This window comes from Arvicanthis niloticus, chromosome 5 (assembly GCF_011762505.2).
Source record: "Arvicanthis niloticus isolate mArvNil1 chromosome 5, mArvNil1.pat.X, whole genome shotgun sequence".
Lineage (NCBI taxonomy): Eukaryota > Metazoa > Chordata > Mammalia > Rodentia > Muridae > Arvicanthis > Arvicanthis niloticus.
The window spans coordinates 86,902,738-86,919,512 of NC_047662.1; the positions used below are offsets into that span (position 1 = coordinate 86,902,738).

A 16,775-nucleotide genomic window follows, 5' to 3' on the forward strand; every position below is an offset into this window, starting at 1 on the left:
CTGTACCCACAGAACTTGTTTCCCACTGAGACCACACAGGAACAAGGGTCTGATTTCCTCTGGACTACAAGGGCACTCCCTTTCATTATTTCATGGAATATGATTTTGCTCTGGCATTTTGTTGGGACACATGGGTCTCCCCTGTAGCTGCGATTTGTCTTTGGTCATTCCTTCTTCTCTCCTCTATGTCATTGTGTAACTCTCTCTTGTTTGTATTGTTCTTCCTCTTACCTCCTTTCATATCTCCTGCCTCCCCAGGCTCCAATAGCAGATGGCAGACACACCCTTGCCAGGTCTGACCATCCCTGTTCACCTAGCAGAACTGCTACTCTCTTGGCCCCATTCCCACCCCACCCAGCAGGCTTCTCCACTTAAGCAGAAAGGGAAGAAAGATCATCGGCCTCCTGGCTGGCACAGAGCCTCCTCTTGATTTTCCCTTCTCTCAAATCTTCCCACACTCTCATCAACAGCCCAGCTTGGCACTCTTCACAACACCCCCTCCCTTAGCCCTCCCATCCTAACCTACCAAACACAGGCAGAAAATCTCATTTTCGTTGCTTGATGCTGTGTGGTCAGCGTGTCTGCCTTTCGTGTGGTCCTGGACTGAACTATTCCCTGCCACCAAACTGCTGTCATCACCGTGGCTGCCTGGTAGCATCAGTCACTATGGGCCACAGTCCCCATTTGCTTCAAGGCACTAGAATCTTGCATCCCACAGGATAAGCTGCAAGTGGAAAGAGGTGGCAGTTCACAACCCTGTGTCCCCACTGGCAACTAAAGGCTGAAAGGAACAGCAGTCTACAACATGTAGTTGTCATTGCAGCATCAACAAAAGGGACTGGAGGCCTTCTGCTGTTCTTTCCCTCCAAGGACATTCACAGAAGTATCAGTTTTTAATTCATTCTCCTGAGTTAGTAAGCCTCTGTTTGATGCCTTCTGACAATCAAGACCAAAATCAGATATAGCTAAATATGCATTTTTTTCATCTTCAGCTACTAATTTTAAGTGATAAAGGCAAGTGAGATTCGAACTCTGCAATACACACTGTGACTTTGCATAGTTGGCTAGGAACACTGGTGGGTGGCTGCTCTGGCCCAAGAGAAAATGAGCTGAGGGAAAATTAACAGCGTAGGACAGACCTACCTTTTCAAAAGGCAAAGAGAAGTATTAGGTCTGTAGTAACAAGTACTGAAAACTTGAGAGGATGGAGGGCCTTTTAGAATCTGTTATGAAGCAGCCTGTTAAACAGGAACCCCAAAAGCATGCTCATTGCGTTGGGCGTACACCCTAACCACAGGGATCAAATTGTAATTACAAACTGTAATCGATACCATCAAATACAAATGCCTATGGTATGAAGCTCAGGCACTGAGGAAAGCTACGAGTGCGCCTCTAAGGTTTGAAGACTGCCTAGGCTAGCACTCTGCTCAATGGAGAGGATGCCAGCATCCATTCTAGCCACCAGAATGTGTGCTGAGTACGTGCCTCACAGGAATGTTACCTTTCAGAAGCCAGCCATTCCTTTTTAAAGCCAGAGGCAACCTTAGAGATGATCTGTTTTAAACCTCTCATTCTTGCAAGAGGAAATTGAGGCCTTGGAGAGGTGAGCATTGCTCAGGGCAACATGTCTAGCCATTAGCAGGACACAAAGCAAGCCAAGGCACTGTTCTTCAGGTACTGTGTCACTTCTAAGCTATCGTGATGTGCATTTTTCCAGTTTTTGAAAATAACTAGTTGCTTATATGTATTGCTTCTCCAAGACCAGAGATATGGGACTATGCTCAAAATACTTAAAAAACATTGAAATATAGACTTAAATTTCTGCTAAGTGCTATCAGGCCCTGAGAGAACTCCATTTCTCCAAATTCCAGTGATTAAACAACAGTCAGAGTTCCTCAGAAACGTGTAAAGTCAGTTCCCCTCTACCAAAGGATGTGACATTGGAAGTCAATCTCTTTTGACTCTTAGTTTCTATTGTAAAATGGACTTAATTATGGGCACACACATGTTTATGTTTAGGTATACAGATTTATATTGATATAATATATAGATATGTGTGTGGACACACTTGTAGATGTGCATGTAGACAAATGTGAATAGACTGTGGCTTTAGTTGAGAAAATAAAAAAGCACATTGCTTCTATTTCTAACTCAATTACTAGTCTCACGGTCTTTGTCCCTAGCCCTCCATAGACACTTGGATTGTAATGATGATGATGGCAATGTTGATATTGAGGTGGCAACTTAATAACTCATAGCAACATTAAGTAACAGGCACTAGATGTGAAATACCTTTTTGAACATTAGAATATATCAACTCATTTAACTCCCAAGTATTGGTTCATTTCAGAGAAGAAGAACTGAAAACTTGAGAGGTCAAATAATTTTGCCACAGAAACATAGCTAATAGAAATGAGATGTGTGAACCCGAGTGTCTGGCTCTAGCATCTCTTGTCCTAATAATAGACATTTAACAAATACATTTAAATTGAAAACATAGAGTCAAGGTGACATAATGTCACATGCTTTCATCAAAGCCAGACTAGACTATATAGCAAGATTGCTGCCATATATTGTTTTACTATTAAATTTTAAGTTAATTTATTCCCAATGGGATTATCATTATTTGATGATTTTCAGCTTACAAAATAGCAGCATCCTATGGTTCAACCATGTTTGAGAAAGAAGAGGATGAGTTATATAAGATCCAAGCCTGGTCACCACACATCCCTGCCAAGCAGTAGTAAACTATGGTCCCTTCATTGGATAAGCTAAAATCCCACAGCATAATTTAAAGGATTTGCATGATCTGATGCTTTCTTTATCTTTGATCTTAAAGTCAGAGCTCTTACACTCTCCTCTGAATTCCATGCTATCTCATTCCCAGCCCTAGCCTCAGGCTTCTGGCTTCTTTTCCGAGCACAAGAGCACAAATAACTATTGTCATTTTGTCTACGTCATCACACTGACGCGCAGTAACTCCCTGCCCTGTGTGTCCAACTGCTTCCCTTCAGGCCCCATAATAAATAGACAATGACACAGAGTGCTCAGACCCCATAATAAATGTTCAAGAGACAGCGACATGGAGTGCTCACATAGTGCAGTTGTTACTTCACACTATTCCGTGATAAAACAGATAGACATAGCATGACACAAAACCAACCAAACAGAAGGATGGGTTAGCTCACCTTCCTGTTTCAGTAGATTCATTCCCTCAGGACACGGAAGGCACGACAGCAGAAACTTAAGGTCACAGAATGTCAAAGTCAGGAAGCAGAGAGTGACAGATGCTGGTGTCCAGCTCATTGTCACCTGTTTGTTCAGCCCAAGACTCAGCCCAAGAAATGGTGCACTCTGCACTTAGGGTGGGTCTCTCACCCTCAATTTACCTAGCCCAGAAACTTCATCACAAGACATGCCCAGAGGTTTGCTTCCATGGCAATTATAAAATCCATCAAATCAAACCTCAAGACCAACCATCACATCTAATGTGTACAAAGCCTCACTAGGTTCAATCTCTGGCTTTATAAAAGTCTCAAAAAAGAGAAATTAGTAAAAACAAACAAACAAAAAAAAACCCAGAAAACTTACTTTGATATCAGATTCTGGACAAAACTCACAACTGAGACCTCAGACATCTGTATTTTTTTTTCTGTGCCTGCCTCACCACCACCAAATCCCCTGGCCAAAAACATGCGAGCATGCAGCATGACACATTTATTTTTTACAATGTGGTTGGTATATTTGAAACAAAAACATTTATATTTGGTTGGCCCTTGTCAACAATAAATTAAATGCAACATACAACAGATTTGCTAGAAGAGCCATGTTAAGATGGATAGATCATCAAATCAGTTTCCAACAGCCAGGGAACGCTTGTAAATCCAAGTGGTTGCAGCTGTTCTGGATTCCCCAGGAGAGGATGAGAAGCCTGAGTACAGGCCAATAGGCATCTTGAGGACACTGCTTCTTTCCAGAGACTGACTGTTTCAGTGAATGTGGAGTGAACCAACTGACATTGTACATCCATTTGGGCCAAGGACAAGGCCCCTATGTAACTTGAACTAAGTTTTAGCTATATTATATTTCCTCAAAGAGGGATGCATATAACTCCCCACTCCCACCCTGCACACACACACACACACACACACACACACACACACACACACACACTTTCCTTCTGTATAAATATTATGCCATTCCTTTGGAAAGAAGGGACAAAGAATTCTAGAAATTCTTGTGTAAAAACAAAAACATTTGGAAATCTTGTCCTCTGAACAGAGCTTAGCTGTTCCCTCCTCCTACCCCCCAAAAGGATCCCCAGTGGTACTTAGTGATGGATTTATAAGGTGTAAGGAATGAGTGCTACGAATTCCTCTCTGCTTTTTATGAGGGAACACAGCTAGTGTGTAGGCACAGCTTTCTGTCAGCTCAAGTAGAACATTTGTACCTGCTGCCTGGAGCAGGCTGGTTTGCTCTGGTTTCCACTCAGTGGGCTGGGTGATCAGCCCTGAGGGTCTTTCCAGGCAATCACAATGATGAAGTGATACAGCACATATAATCAGACCATGAATATATATTGGTATGTATTAGTTCACTTTCTGTTGTTGTGATAAAATACCATGACCAAAACCATCTTACAGAGAAATAATTTACTTTGGCTTAGGATTCCAGAGAGACTGAGTCCACAGTGTGGGCTTGGAGCTGGAGGTGGGGGAAATGACAGTCAGTGCAGAAGTGGGAGATCCCATCTTTATTCATATACAGGAAATAGGGGTGGGAGTCTGGCAGGAAATGGGACAAGGTGAGGCCATAAAATCTCAAAGTCTGCCCCTCAATGGCAAACTTCTATTAGACTAATAGACTGTACCTTCCAGAAGAATCTATAGCTGCTGCAGACAGCACCACTGACTGGCATCTAAGTGTAACACGTGAGTCTATGAAGATACTCTTCATTCAAACCACCACACATGGGACAATCATAAAAAACGCTAATGACAGTGTACTTTACTCTGTAGAAATATGCATAGCAACTTACCCAGCAGCCTAAAGCTTTCAAGAAAAGAATCACAACCAGTAATTCTGCTTTCCATTGTAAAACAAAACTTCTCCCCAGCCCCATTGCAAGTGGTTCTTACCATTTACAACACAAGGAGACAAAGGAAAGCATTTAAAATCTGCTAAGCCATGCTGTCAAGCATTTTGGATCACATGCCAAAATATTGAAAAATCTGTGTATCCCTGATTGATTTTCAAGTAGTTGGCTAAAATTTCTCAACAGGACTAAAGGAGCAGAATTAAAAATGGGAAGCAGAAACAGGAAGAGGGACAAGGACGTCCGGCAAATCCTACAAGGCACTCCTGCTGATGTGAGGTCAAAGTTTAAACAAGGATGTGCACATTCAAGCAGCCATAGCCAAGGCATGGTCCTGCCTACTCTTGACCCATCACTGCCCCCACCATTACCAGGGCTTCATGCTGTAAGGTGGTCTAACAAGTTGTTAAAATTATGTGTCTTTTGTGAGGAGACAAGTTTCCCTCTGGCTGACATCTTCTCTTCCAGCATGACTCCTAGGCAAATTCCCATTTCTCTGGCATCTATTAATTTAATAGTCTGATAATGCAATTGAGATCCAAGCGTCTCTGTAGAATATCTTCATTTCTGCCAGGCCTGTTGCAAGCTGTGTTATGCTGCTGGGTTTGAATTCTTGGAGTTCCTTCTAACTTACATGCCAAAGATGACATCAGTTATCTGTCATCAAAAAAATGCTATTAATGGCTTATCAGCTAATAATTCCTTTGGGCCCCTTCTCAACTTCATTGAAATGGAGGAACTGGAAAACATTTAAGTTACGAAATGAGCTGGTACTGTGTGAATATTGGCATTGCGCTCTCAGTTTTTGAGAAGGCTCCAATGGGGTTTTTCTCAATGTACTAACAGGCTGCCTCTTTGGGTCACTCTTGCCAGGTTAAGTCCTGGAGTTCTGCTGTGCAGCATAGTTCCTGATGTGAGGTGGGGCTTCCAGGGCCTTGTTTATTGAGTTAAAAAGGGGATTGCACACAGTGGCCATTCACTGTAATAACAAGGAAGGGAATGGCAAACAGTGAGTCAATTCTCCCTCTAGGTCAGTTTTGTAAAGGTGATTTAATGAATCTATTTTGAGAGAGCAATGAACAAGACATCCAAACACACTATAGTCTGAAGGGGTGGGACCACAAGAGGTCTCCATTGGAGAGAAACGTCTTGATGATTAGGGTCCGTTTCTTATGAGCATTTCACGGATAACTTCAGTTGTCAACTTGATGTACCCGGAGAGAGGGAATTTCAAGTCAGGAATTGCTTGCAGCTGATTGGCCTGTAATCATGTCTGTGGAAGTCTTTTCCTCATTGCTTATCGATGTAGGAGAGATGAGCCCACTGTGGGCAGTGCCATCCCCTAGGCAGGTGAGCCTGGGCTATACAAAGGAAGGTAGATGAATGGGAGCCTAGAAACAAGCCAGTAAGCAGCGTTTCTCCCAGGTAGTCTCTGCTTCAGTTCCTGACTCCGGGTTCCTGCCTTGAGCTCAAACTCTTAACTCAAGCTTCTGAATATGATGAACTGTAACCTGTAAGCTAAAACAAACCCTTGTATCCCTCAGGTTGGTTTTAGTCAGTGTTTTATCAGATTAGCAAAAAGCAAACTGGATCACACAGTTTACTCACATGGAATGAATGCTTTGAGGATAGCCCAGATTGGCTTGCTGTGCTGCTGTAGGTTAGTGTGAGCCACTGAGTGATGGTCACTTAGTATTAAGGTGGTGCAGTGTAGGCTATGCAAGCAAGGGCAGTCCTCCATGAACAATGTTCTGTCTTGGTCCAAAAGTGGAGTCAATAGGCTCTGGGCTGCAGCTCTGTCATGTTATGTTACAAAATTCCATGGTGAATAGTTGGTGATTCCTGGACCATGCTTGCGAAGATTCCTGGAAACTAGCTCCGTTTCCTGGCATCTTATTAATGGTCCTACCTCCACAGGAAGGATGAGTTTCTTTTGAAAAAATGGAAGACAGACTGAAAGGTCTTAGATGGGGGTTCAACTGGAAACCGGGATAGATTATTGGGGCCATGGGGCTTATTAGAAGAAGTATTAGTGCCATAGACAGAGAGACAACAGTATGGTGGGGACTTTAAAGACAGTGCAGACCCCAACACCAGTGTCAAGAAGGAGGGGACTTGGAAGAGAAGAAATTGGAGCCCATTGGCAGAACCAGGGGAAGTTTTATAGCACATGACTATCTCTAGGCTCTGATTCCCAGGCAGGAGTCAGGGGGTCCAAATCCACCAGGACCCATTTGATGTAAGTCAGCATCTAGAGAGTCTGTTAGCTAAAGATTGAGAAGTAATGTCTTAGTAGGTTGCCTGTGGGTATCTATGAGTTGGAAAGGGCAGGTGCTGTGGTACTGTGGCCTCAGCAGCTGCTGGATTCTAACGCTAAGTTCTTACATTTCAGTCTTTGTTTATATTTAGAAAGAAATAGAGGAATGATATTACAGGCTAATGATGGGGAAGGGGAGACACAAATGATAGTGGGTGTTGATTCCGTCTGACTTCTAAACTGGACGGAGATGAATATGAGGGTGGGCATCCTCTTCTCCACAGGTAGTCTGGTCTCACTCAGCCTCTTGGACAAAGGCACTTTTGGCATCAAAAGAATGTTGAGTCCAAGTAGTCTGCTAAGGATGACTGGTTATTTTTAGAATTTTGAAAACAACTTTTGTGAGTAAAATTACATTAAGACAAAAAACTCAGGAAGACAGTTCTGAAACACCACATGTACAGTCTTAGATTAAACACGAATATTTATGACCTTAGGAGTAACCATAGGTTTTACTACGCAAGTTAAACTTTTAAAATATGTTAATTTACATATTTTAATACAAAAAGATGTTGGATGTTTTATGACAGTGCTGGCCAGCACACACAGAACAAAAGACAAGTTATTTATATGGTAGCAACCTCATCAATAACATGTAGTTATTTTGAATCCTTGACACAAACATTTTTTGAGGGGCAGGGACTTAGTTGAAAGCTGTTAAATTGAGAAAAAGCAGTGTACAGGTCAGAAGATAAAGACTTGGAAGGCAGAGTTTTACCAGTGAGTTTCAGTCCCTGGAAAAAGCTAAAGTTATATTTAACCATTGAGAGGTCAAAGCCTTGGTATACTCCAGGTGGCTAGCTTAAATCCCTCCTCCCCTTATTTAAAAAGTGACTCAAGGGGACAGGAAATGGCTCCTTGGAATGTGACTATGGTGCTGATGGCATTCCATCCTTGACTTTTGTATCAGTTACTTTCCTGCTGTGAGAAAATACTAAGACCAAAAGCAAGGTTGGGGATAGTTAAGTTCAGATGGGAGGATAGAGTTCATAATGCAGAGGAGATTTTGACATGATGGCAGGAGCGGGAGGCTGGGTCATCACCTCATCATGCACACTTAGGAATGAGAGAGAGAGAGAGAGAGAGAGAGAGAGAGAGAGACACAGAGAGACCCACCGAGACAGAGAGAGACAACCCTTTGTTCTATAACCTTCCCAAACAGCACATCAACTGGTGACTGAGTATACATGAACCCATGGAGAATGTCTCTCACTTAAACCGCCACACCACTGATAATTCTGATAAACTCCACACCACCAACAGCCGGCCTCAGCGTCCTTTTGAGAGGTCTTCAGACAGCTGTGGGAAGCTGCTTGCAAGTAGTTTCTCAGGGCAAGTGAATGTTGATACTCTAGAAGTGTCTGTGCCTCAACAACATGACGCTCGCCATGACTTTGCCTACTCATTTTCCTTATTTGTCAATAAACTATCGACATTCCACTGCAGGAGGTGTGGATCACACTCAGTGCACAGGGACCAGCAAGAAGGAAGACGCTCTCACAGAGAAGGCAGTGGGCAGAGAAATCTTTGTGTGGGAAAACATTCTCCACGGTGAGAATGGAACTTGTGTAGAAAGGCCACTGCAGAGGAAAATACTTTCATGAAATAGGAATGGACAGTAGACAGAGCAACTTTTGTGCTGACCTACATGTTTAGACAGGCTTATCAATATTTCCTAAAGTTTCTGGAACAGACAACTTCCCTGGGAAGGTGTTTTCCTATGCAGACGATTGATTGACAGGCCTATTCTGATTAATTCTTTGTTCATTACCAGAAAGCCTCCTGCTGCCTAAAGCACTGAGAATCTTTTAGCAGTAAAGATAATTTCTGCACCAAGGGCCAGAGATATGACTCAGATCCCATTCATCTGACCAAAAATTATGTAATAGAGTAGATTAGATAGAATTAAAGAAAAACAAATAGATCTATAAAACAAAATAATGCATGCTTTACCAGAAGTACACAGAATTCCTTTAAAGATCCCCAACAAAGCTTCTACCTCCCTGCCTCTGTGATCTGTCACTATCCTTTCCTGTAATGCTTCACATTCTAAGGAGAATCAATTTTACCTTCTTCTTTTCATACATTAATGGTATTCCAAATACTAAGGAGATTAAATTGTAATATAGTTCCTCTTCGTTAAATTACTATGTTGCCAGGTATATTAGAGTTGGAGTCCTAAGCTGCTTGTGAGAGGGGCTCCATCCTTGACTTCGTGCTCGCTGATTTCTACCTAGCTACCTAACACCGTTTGTCTTCCATCCACGCATAGTTTGTATGATCACTGACCGTCAAAAAAGATCATCACTGTGTGCTTAGGTCTATAAACTTTCTGCCTTGGTTTCTTTGCATGCCAAAGAACAAAGGAAACAGAAATTGGTAAAGGAAAATGGGTTTATTCACAGTTTGTCCAAAACAGGGGAAGAAGAAAACTAATTTTCTCTCTTGATGCCTATGGCCATCTTACAATTTGTAGGAAGCTTTTAGACAAGGCCTAGAGATGTGTAAAATTAATGGTGCCATGTTAGTCAGTCCTTTCCTCAGAGCAAACAACCTGGGCCCCAGGTTGCCTCTGTTGTTTCTGCTTTTGCTTGCTATGTGGTTTTATAATTCAGGTCAGAGTGAAGGAAAACGAGGTCTTAAAGATCCTCCATTCTTGAAAGTGAAGTGTCTCAAGGGTCTTGCGGAATGTAAGATCTCCTCAGTCCAGGTCTGACAGAGCTCTTTGGCTCTAAGTTCATCCTTTTGATAAGTGCATAATAAACATAATTGGGAAATTTCTATTGGATGTTGGCTCGAGCCCCTATTGCATACCTGTTAAATACACTGGAGTTGGTAGTGTTGAATGACAACTTTACAGAATTCAAAATCATTTAGGGGTAGACATCTGAGCATGCTTACAGGGAATTATCTTGACTATTAATTAAAGTGAAAAGACCTGCCTACTGTGAGTACCATCCATTAGTTGGGATCCTGAACTGCATAGTTGAGAAAGGGAGCTGAGTGACATTCATTTGTTGCTCCATGCTTCTTGATGATGGATACAGTGTGACCAGCCCCCTTAAACTCCTGTGGCTGTGGCTTCCCGGTGACGGTGGACTGAAATCTAGAATGGTGAACCAAAATGGACTCTTTCTCACTTAAGTTATTTTAGCCCAGCAAGATGAAAAGAAACTAAGTTACACTCTCACAAGATACTGTCAAAAGCATAGATGAACGCATCTGTCTTTTCATGAACACGTTGTGTCTTTTCTCAGTCAGGATTCATGAAGGTCAAATTTGCAAGGCTCAATTGTCTTATTGGTGGCAATTTTGTCAGATATTCCCACTTAATTGATATCCTTTGCCAAGGCAAATGCAAGTTAGCTTATTCCAGTTTTTTTTTTTTTTTGTTTGTTTGTTTGTTTTGTTTTTCAAGACTGGGTTTCTCTGTGTAGCCCTGACTGTCCTGGAACTCACTCTGTAGACCAGGCTGGCCTAGAACTCAGAAATCCACCTGCCTCTGTCTCCCAAGTGCTAGGATTAAAGGCATGTGACACCACCGCCCGGCAGCTTATTCCAGTTTTAATTACCAATATTAACTGCCAGTTCACATACTTTATTTCACATAGTAAATCTCTCTCCTTCCCCATCCCCATTGTCCCTCCCTGTGTCCAGGGGAGAATTACAGAATAAAGATTTAGAGACAAAAAAATTCCAGAGGCCCAAAAAGCCAAATCTGGGTAACTGATATAAATGAAAAGCAACCTGTAAAGGTGACACAAAGAACCTGGGGGTCTCTGGAAAAGTACAGCTACTATTTTAGAGTCAAATGCAGAGTCAGAGTTGAGCTGTAGTGTTGAATCCAGCTACAAAGGAGACAAGGAATGACCAGGACCAGATGAAAGAATGGGTAGATGGACAGACAGGAGGACCAGATGGGGCAACAGGATAGGCATATATCCATAATGGGGTTCATTTAGATCCAACATAACTCAAACACCAAATCAATGCAGATGACAAAAATTTATTGTAATCAAGCCACTACTGATCGATCAGGGCACAGAATGGATCGGGAGCTGAACTGCAACACTGAAGGGAAGTTGTACAGCATATTTAAAAAATGAAACTATAAAGTGAGGGGGAATGGGGTGGGGTGCCGCGTTGTCCGATTATATTTTTGACATAAGGGGTTGAGCAAGCGAGTTTCCACCAATTAGGATAGGAGCTGGTTCCTGGGCCTCCGAACATGAACTTAGTTTGACCCTGCCAACAAGATAGACAAGTTGTCCTTGAGATAGCTGGACTCAGACAACTGTCTCCTTACAACAGAAGATGTTCAGCTATTGGGAAGTTCCCAGGTTCCCTTAGGGTCTGGAACCTTGGACTTAGTTTTCTCCCTATAGTAATTATGATTATGACTCTAGTCTGAGAATAAAACATCAGTACACATCAAATGAGTATGCCAGGTCGACAGCAGGGACTGAATTGAGCTGAAGCCCCTAGGACAGTCAGAAGTCCTCTGCTTGTTGGTCCTGTGACACAGGTCAGAGGAAACTGGTATCATCTTAGAGTCAGATGTCCAACTCTCTGTGGGGTCCAAGTGGAGGAGTTCTACTGTTTACTCAGTCTGGTGTGTCCAGTAAGTTCTTGGTTGTGGTTTTCCTGACATTTTAATATGTTCATGTGTCCCTATTCACTCCCAGTAAATTTTACAGTGCTTACAGTACTTTTATTTTCACTCCTGGAACTGGGCCATGTATTATCTGTGCCACAAAGGAGGTGCCAGACAGATGCCTTGCATGTGTCTACCCAGGTGCAGAGTCATCTTCTGTCCTCCAAAGGGAATGAAAAACGGTTTATCAATGCAGTGTTAGCAACCTGAAAACAATAGTTCAAATTAGAAAAAAACAGGCTATGTTTGTTCACAGTTCCTTTTCCTAAACTCAATGAAATCAAGATATGTTTTGTAGTAGCTCATCTTTTTTCCTGAGCAAAATATTCTTTTATCTTTATGGATCTTGGTTTAACAGTGTTTTAAGATGTGGCCAATGATAACAGATTGCCCTAAAAATGAGATACAGTCCTTATAAACATAGCCTCCAGAGAAGCTAGGTAAGCTCAGGAAGTAAACTACTCTAAGGCTTCAGGAAGTCCCTGAAGCTGATTAGATACAATCTATCCCTTTCTGCCAAAACTCCCTTAGGCAGTAAAGACTTCTGAGAGACTCACAGACTAACCAAGCCACCTAAAAGCAGGACCATCTGAGATGCCTAGAAGAGGCTCAAACTTGTTGAGCTTTTGAAGAGGCTCAGACCAACTGAGCTGCCTTAAAAAGAAACTTTCCATCCTTTTGAACTGCCTTAAAGTCATGCAGTGAGCTTCAGGGTTCCATCCTTTGTTAGTAACCATTTCTGCTCCTAAAAGTAACCCCAAGAATACTTATTGGCTCACCAAATTGGACTTTGGTGGTGTCCTTACTTTGATCTGTTGTTGGTTCCCCATCTGGGATAAGTTGGCATTTCTTCACATCTTCCCAGGAATAGTGTCACACAACACAAACCTACTAGGATCTACTCAATAACAGGGTGGTGGCCAGGGAAGTTACATGGCATCTATAAAACCCAACTTTCAGTACCAGTAGTACAGACAGAAAACAAACAAACAAATAAACAAAACCACTACAATATTGACCAATTAAATGTATGCATTAAAGTGAGATTTGCAAATACTGCTATGTCTACTTTCAAAGAGTTTAAGAAGACGTACCCCAGACATGTGGTTACAGGAAGGTTGGATGCTTGCTTGAGTCACAGTGCAGCCATTTGCACGGGAGTTTTCACAGATTTATAATTGTGCTTATGACTGTGAGGTTCCTACTTGTGCCTTTTGGCGTCCTGTGCCTAAAATTTTCGATGTCTTGTTTGACCTTGTCATCTAATCTTACATGTCTGTTCAGCTCCTCCAAAGCTCACAGCAAATACTTCTCCAACACAATACTGACTTTGAACTCTTTCTCCAAAAGCTCATGGCTGACACAGGTCTAGGTATTTGGGGAAGCATTATTAGGCATGTCTTCCTTCTTCTGTATTTTTTGAGTCACTTCAGGGTGTGGTTATACTATTTTTAACTCATTATTGTTACCATGTTTCATGGCACGTGAACTTGGAGTAGACGTCAGGTTTTTCATGAATGAATAAACGAGTAAATAAAAAGATGAGTTGGATGTTTAGATACTAGAGCTCGGCATATGGGAACTCTGCTTGCTTCTCAGTTTCCTGGGAAATTTCCATTCCTCTTATGGAGAATTGGAGGTGAACAAATCTACTGACCCTGAGCAGGCCTGGCTCAGACTCAAAGGGAACCATCTGGAAGGCTGAGTTCAACAATAGGAAGTGGCTAATCACACATTTATCTCTTTCAAGTTATCTGGGTGCTGAGATTGCTTCTAAATTTGTTACTAATTCTCTCTTTCTCTCTCAGTCTCTCTCTCTCTCTCTCTCTCTCTCTCTCTCTCTCTCTCTGTGTGTGTGTGTGTGTGTGTGTGTGTGTGTGTGCATTACTTGCCTACTTTGAAAGCCTGCAATAATGTTTTAATTCAATTAAATGAGGCATAGAATTTTAAAATATCATACACTTTCATCATTTAAGCAATTATTTAACAAATGCACAACTCGAAAAATGATTACTGTATGCAGCATGATGTTAACAGTTGGTAGTTTCTTCTTTAGATGAAGTTTACAAATCTTGTCAAAATACAGGGAAGCTATATGAAAATAAATCGTGAGTGTAGAACAAATTTTGAGGGGAAAAATGTGTGCTTTATGTGAAATATTTATGGCAAAAGGATAAAATTTTATAAAATAAAAAGAACCATCTTATTATTTGCATGTTTTGCTGTTTCCCCCTGGACAATCCAAAGGAATCAACTGGAAACCCTTCGTGGTACCAGGATAGGTTTCTAAGGCAGTCAGAGAAATAGTTTGAAATCAGTAATTTTCTCAGGAAGGAATAGTAAGCTTAAAAGTGATAAGATTCCATTAGTAATAATAAGAAATGTATATGCCTCTAAAAAAGAATCCGAAAGAGCTTTGCACGCCCATCCCAAGCTGTTGTGGACTGAGCCGATGTGAGCATGAATATCATCTGCAATCTGCCCTGTCTAGTCAGAAAGGCTTTGCTGTTGTTGTTGTTTCAAATTCTGGTCCATATCTGGAGATGTCTATAAAGCAGAGAGAGAGCTAACCAGGGATGTCCAGTCTTTTGCAATCTCAAAGCTTGCCCCCAGTTACACACCTCCTCCAACAAGATCTATCCTTCCCAAACAGTTTCACCAACTGGCAACTAAGTGTTCAAGCAGGGAGCCCATGGGGGTCATTGGTTCTCAAATCTTGTCAGATAGTGACTTTGATGCCACCATTTGGCTGCCACAATGATCACCCAGTTGCTCTAATAAAGTACTAACAACTTCCCCTAACTCCTAGCACCCCTGTAGCCCCCTTACCTCTATTGTTTAAGTATATGTTATTTCAAGAATGTTATACAAATGGAATCATGTAGCATTTTGAGACTGGTGCTGTTCATCCAGCATAGCTCTCTGGAGGATCTCCCTGGTTTTTACATGTTTAACAGTTTGTACCTTTGTGAGGGTAAGTAACAGTAACGGAAATATTCCACAGTCTAACCACCTGTCTTTTGAAAAACATCTGAATAATTTTCAGTTTAAAGATATTTTAGTTTCATCTTTGTTGCTATCATAAAACACCGGACTAAAAAGTAACTTGGGGCTAAGGGTTTGTCTGGCTTACATTTCCAGGTCAGTCCAGCATTTCGATGGAAGTTAGGGCAGGAACTCAAGGCAAGAAGCTTGAGGAAATGCTGCTTGCCGCTTTACTGTCTAGCTGGTCTCTGGCACATGCTTAGCTAGCTTTCTCACACAGTCCAAGACTTCCTGCCTAGGGATGATATAACACACACTGGCTGGACTCCTTCTGCATCAGTTAAAAATCAAAATAGCCCCCAACAGGCATGCCACAGGCCAGTCTGATCTGGAAAATTCCTCAATTGAGGCCTTCCTCTCAGATGGCTGTAGACTGTGTCAGGCTGACAACTGATGCTCTTAACAAGGATGGATGGGAGTGGAGGGTTGGAAAGGAAATAGGGTGATGGGAGTGGGTGGTCATGGGGTGTGTTATGGCTAAGGCTGCTATAAACATCTGTGTACACATTTTTGTGTGAATATAGGTATTTATGGACCAGTGGTTACTTGGCATGGTAACATAGTAGCTATGTGCTTACTTTAAGAAGCAAGCAGACAAACAAACAAAAATCCAACACACTGCTTTGCATTCCAGCCAGATACATATACGTGGACTCAACATGATAGCATCTACGTATATTTCTAGCATTCAGAAGACTGACACAGGAAGATTGTATGCTTGAGGCCAGCCTGGGCTACATAGCATGTCAATCTTTAAAATGAGAAAAAAGCAAGAGAGAGGAGGGAGGAGAGGGGAGGGGAGAAAGAGGGACTTGTGATCCATCTTCTCTATCATCTTTGGCATTTCTTGTTATTGATTCTAGTCATTCTGATGAGAATGCTTGGCATCTCATTTCCATTCACATGCTCCGGTGAAGTTGGACATGCTTCTACATGCTTATTTGCTATGGACCCCTTCTTCCACAAACGGTCACTGCCTGCTGTTTGTCCTTATTCTAATTGGTTTCTTTGACTTATTTTCACAGGGTGAGAAATCTTTGTATTTTATACATACTAGGTCTGTACCAGCTGTGTAATTTACAAATAGCATGCCCTATTCTGTGGCACTTATTTTTCATTTTCTCCATTGTCCCTGGGCATAATTGTTAAATTTTAATTTTTATTAATCAACCTTGGGGAGATGTGCAACGTGACGGCTCTGTTGTATTTGCACGCATTTATACCGTTATGTTTACCTCACCCCTGGCTGTCCTCCCACGTCCTCCTTCTGCCCTCTGGCTGCTCCTCCTCTCATCCTAAACATTCCTCCTGCCTTCCTGTCACCTATGCTCCTTTACCCTCTCATTTCCCTCCTTTAGACCTCTCTCTCCCTCCCTCCCTCTCTCCCTCTCTCCCTCTCCCTCTCTCTCTCTCTCACACACACACACACACACATTATATTTAAGTCGACTCTTCCTGGGTCTGACTTATTTCAGTTACCACAATGATCTTCAGTTCCATTCACTTTCCTGTGATGCCATAATCTCAGTCTTCTTCATAACTAACTAGGAATCCGCTAGACATATTTATTAAATTTTCCTTATCTGATTATACCTTGGCGTTTGGGAATAGAGGAATGATCAGTATGGAGCTGCAAATATCTCTGTGGTTTGCTGACATGGCAA

At 42.0% G+C, this 16,775-nt stretch overlaps 1 protein-coding gene across 1 annotated transcript in view; it reads left to right on the forward strand.

Annotated features, from left to right (window-relative positions):
- Window positions 1–16,775, forward strand: part of Svep1 (sushi, von Willebrand factor type A, EGF and pentraxin domain containing 1) — a 177,183-nt gene that overhangs the window by 30,506 nt on the left and 129,902 nt on the right.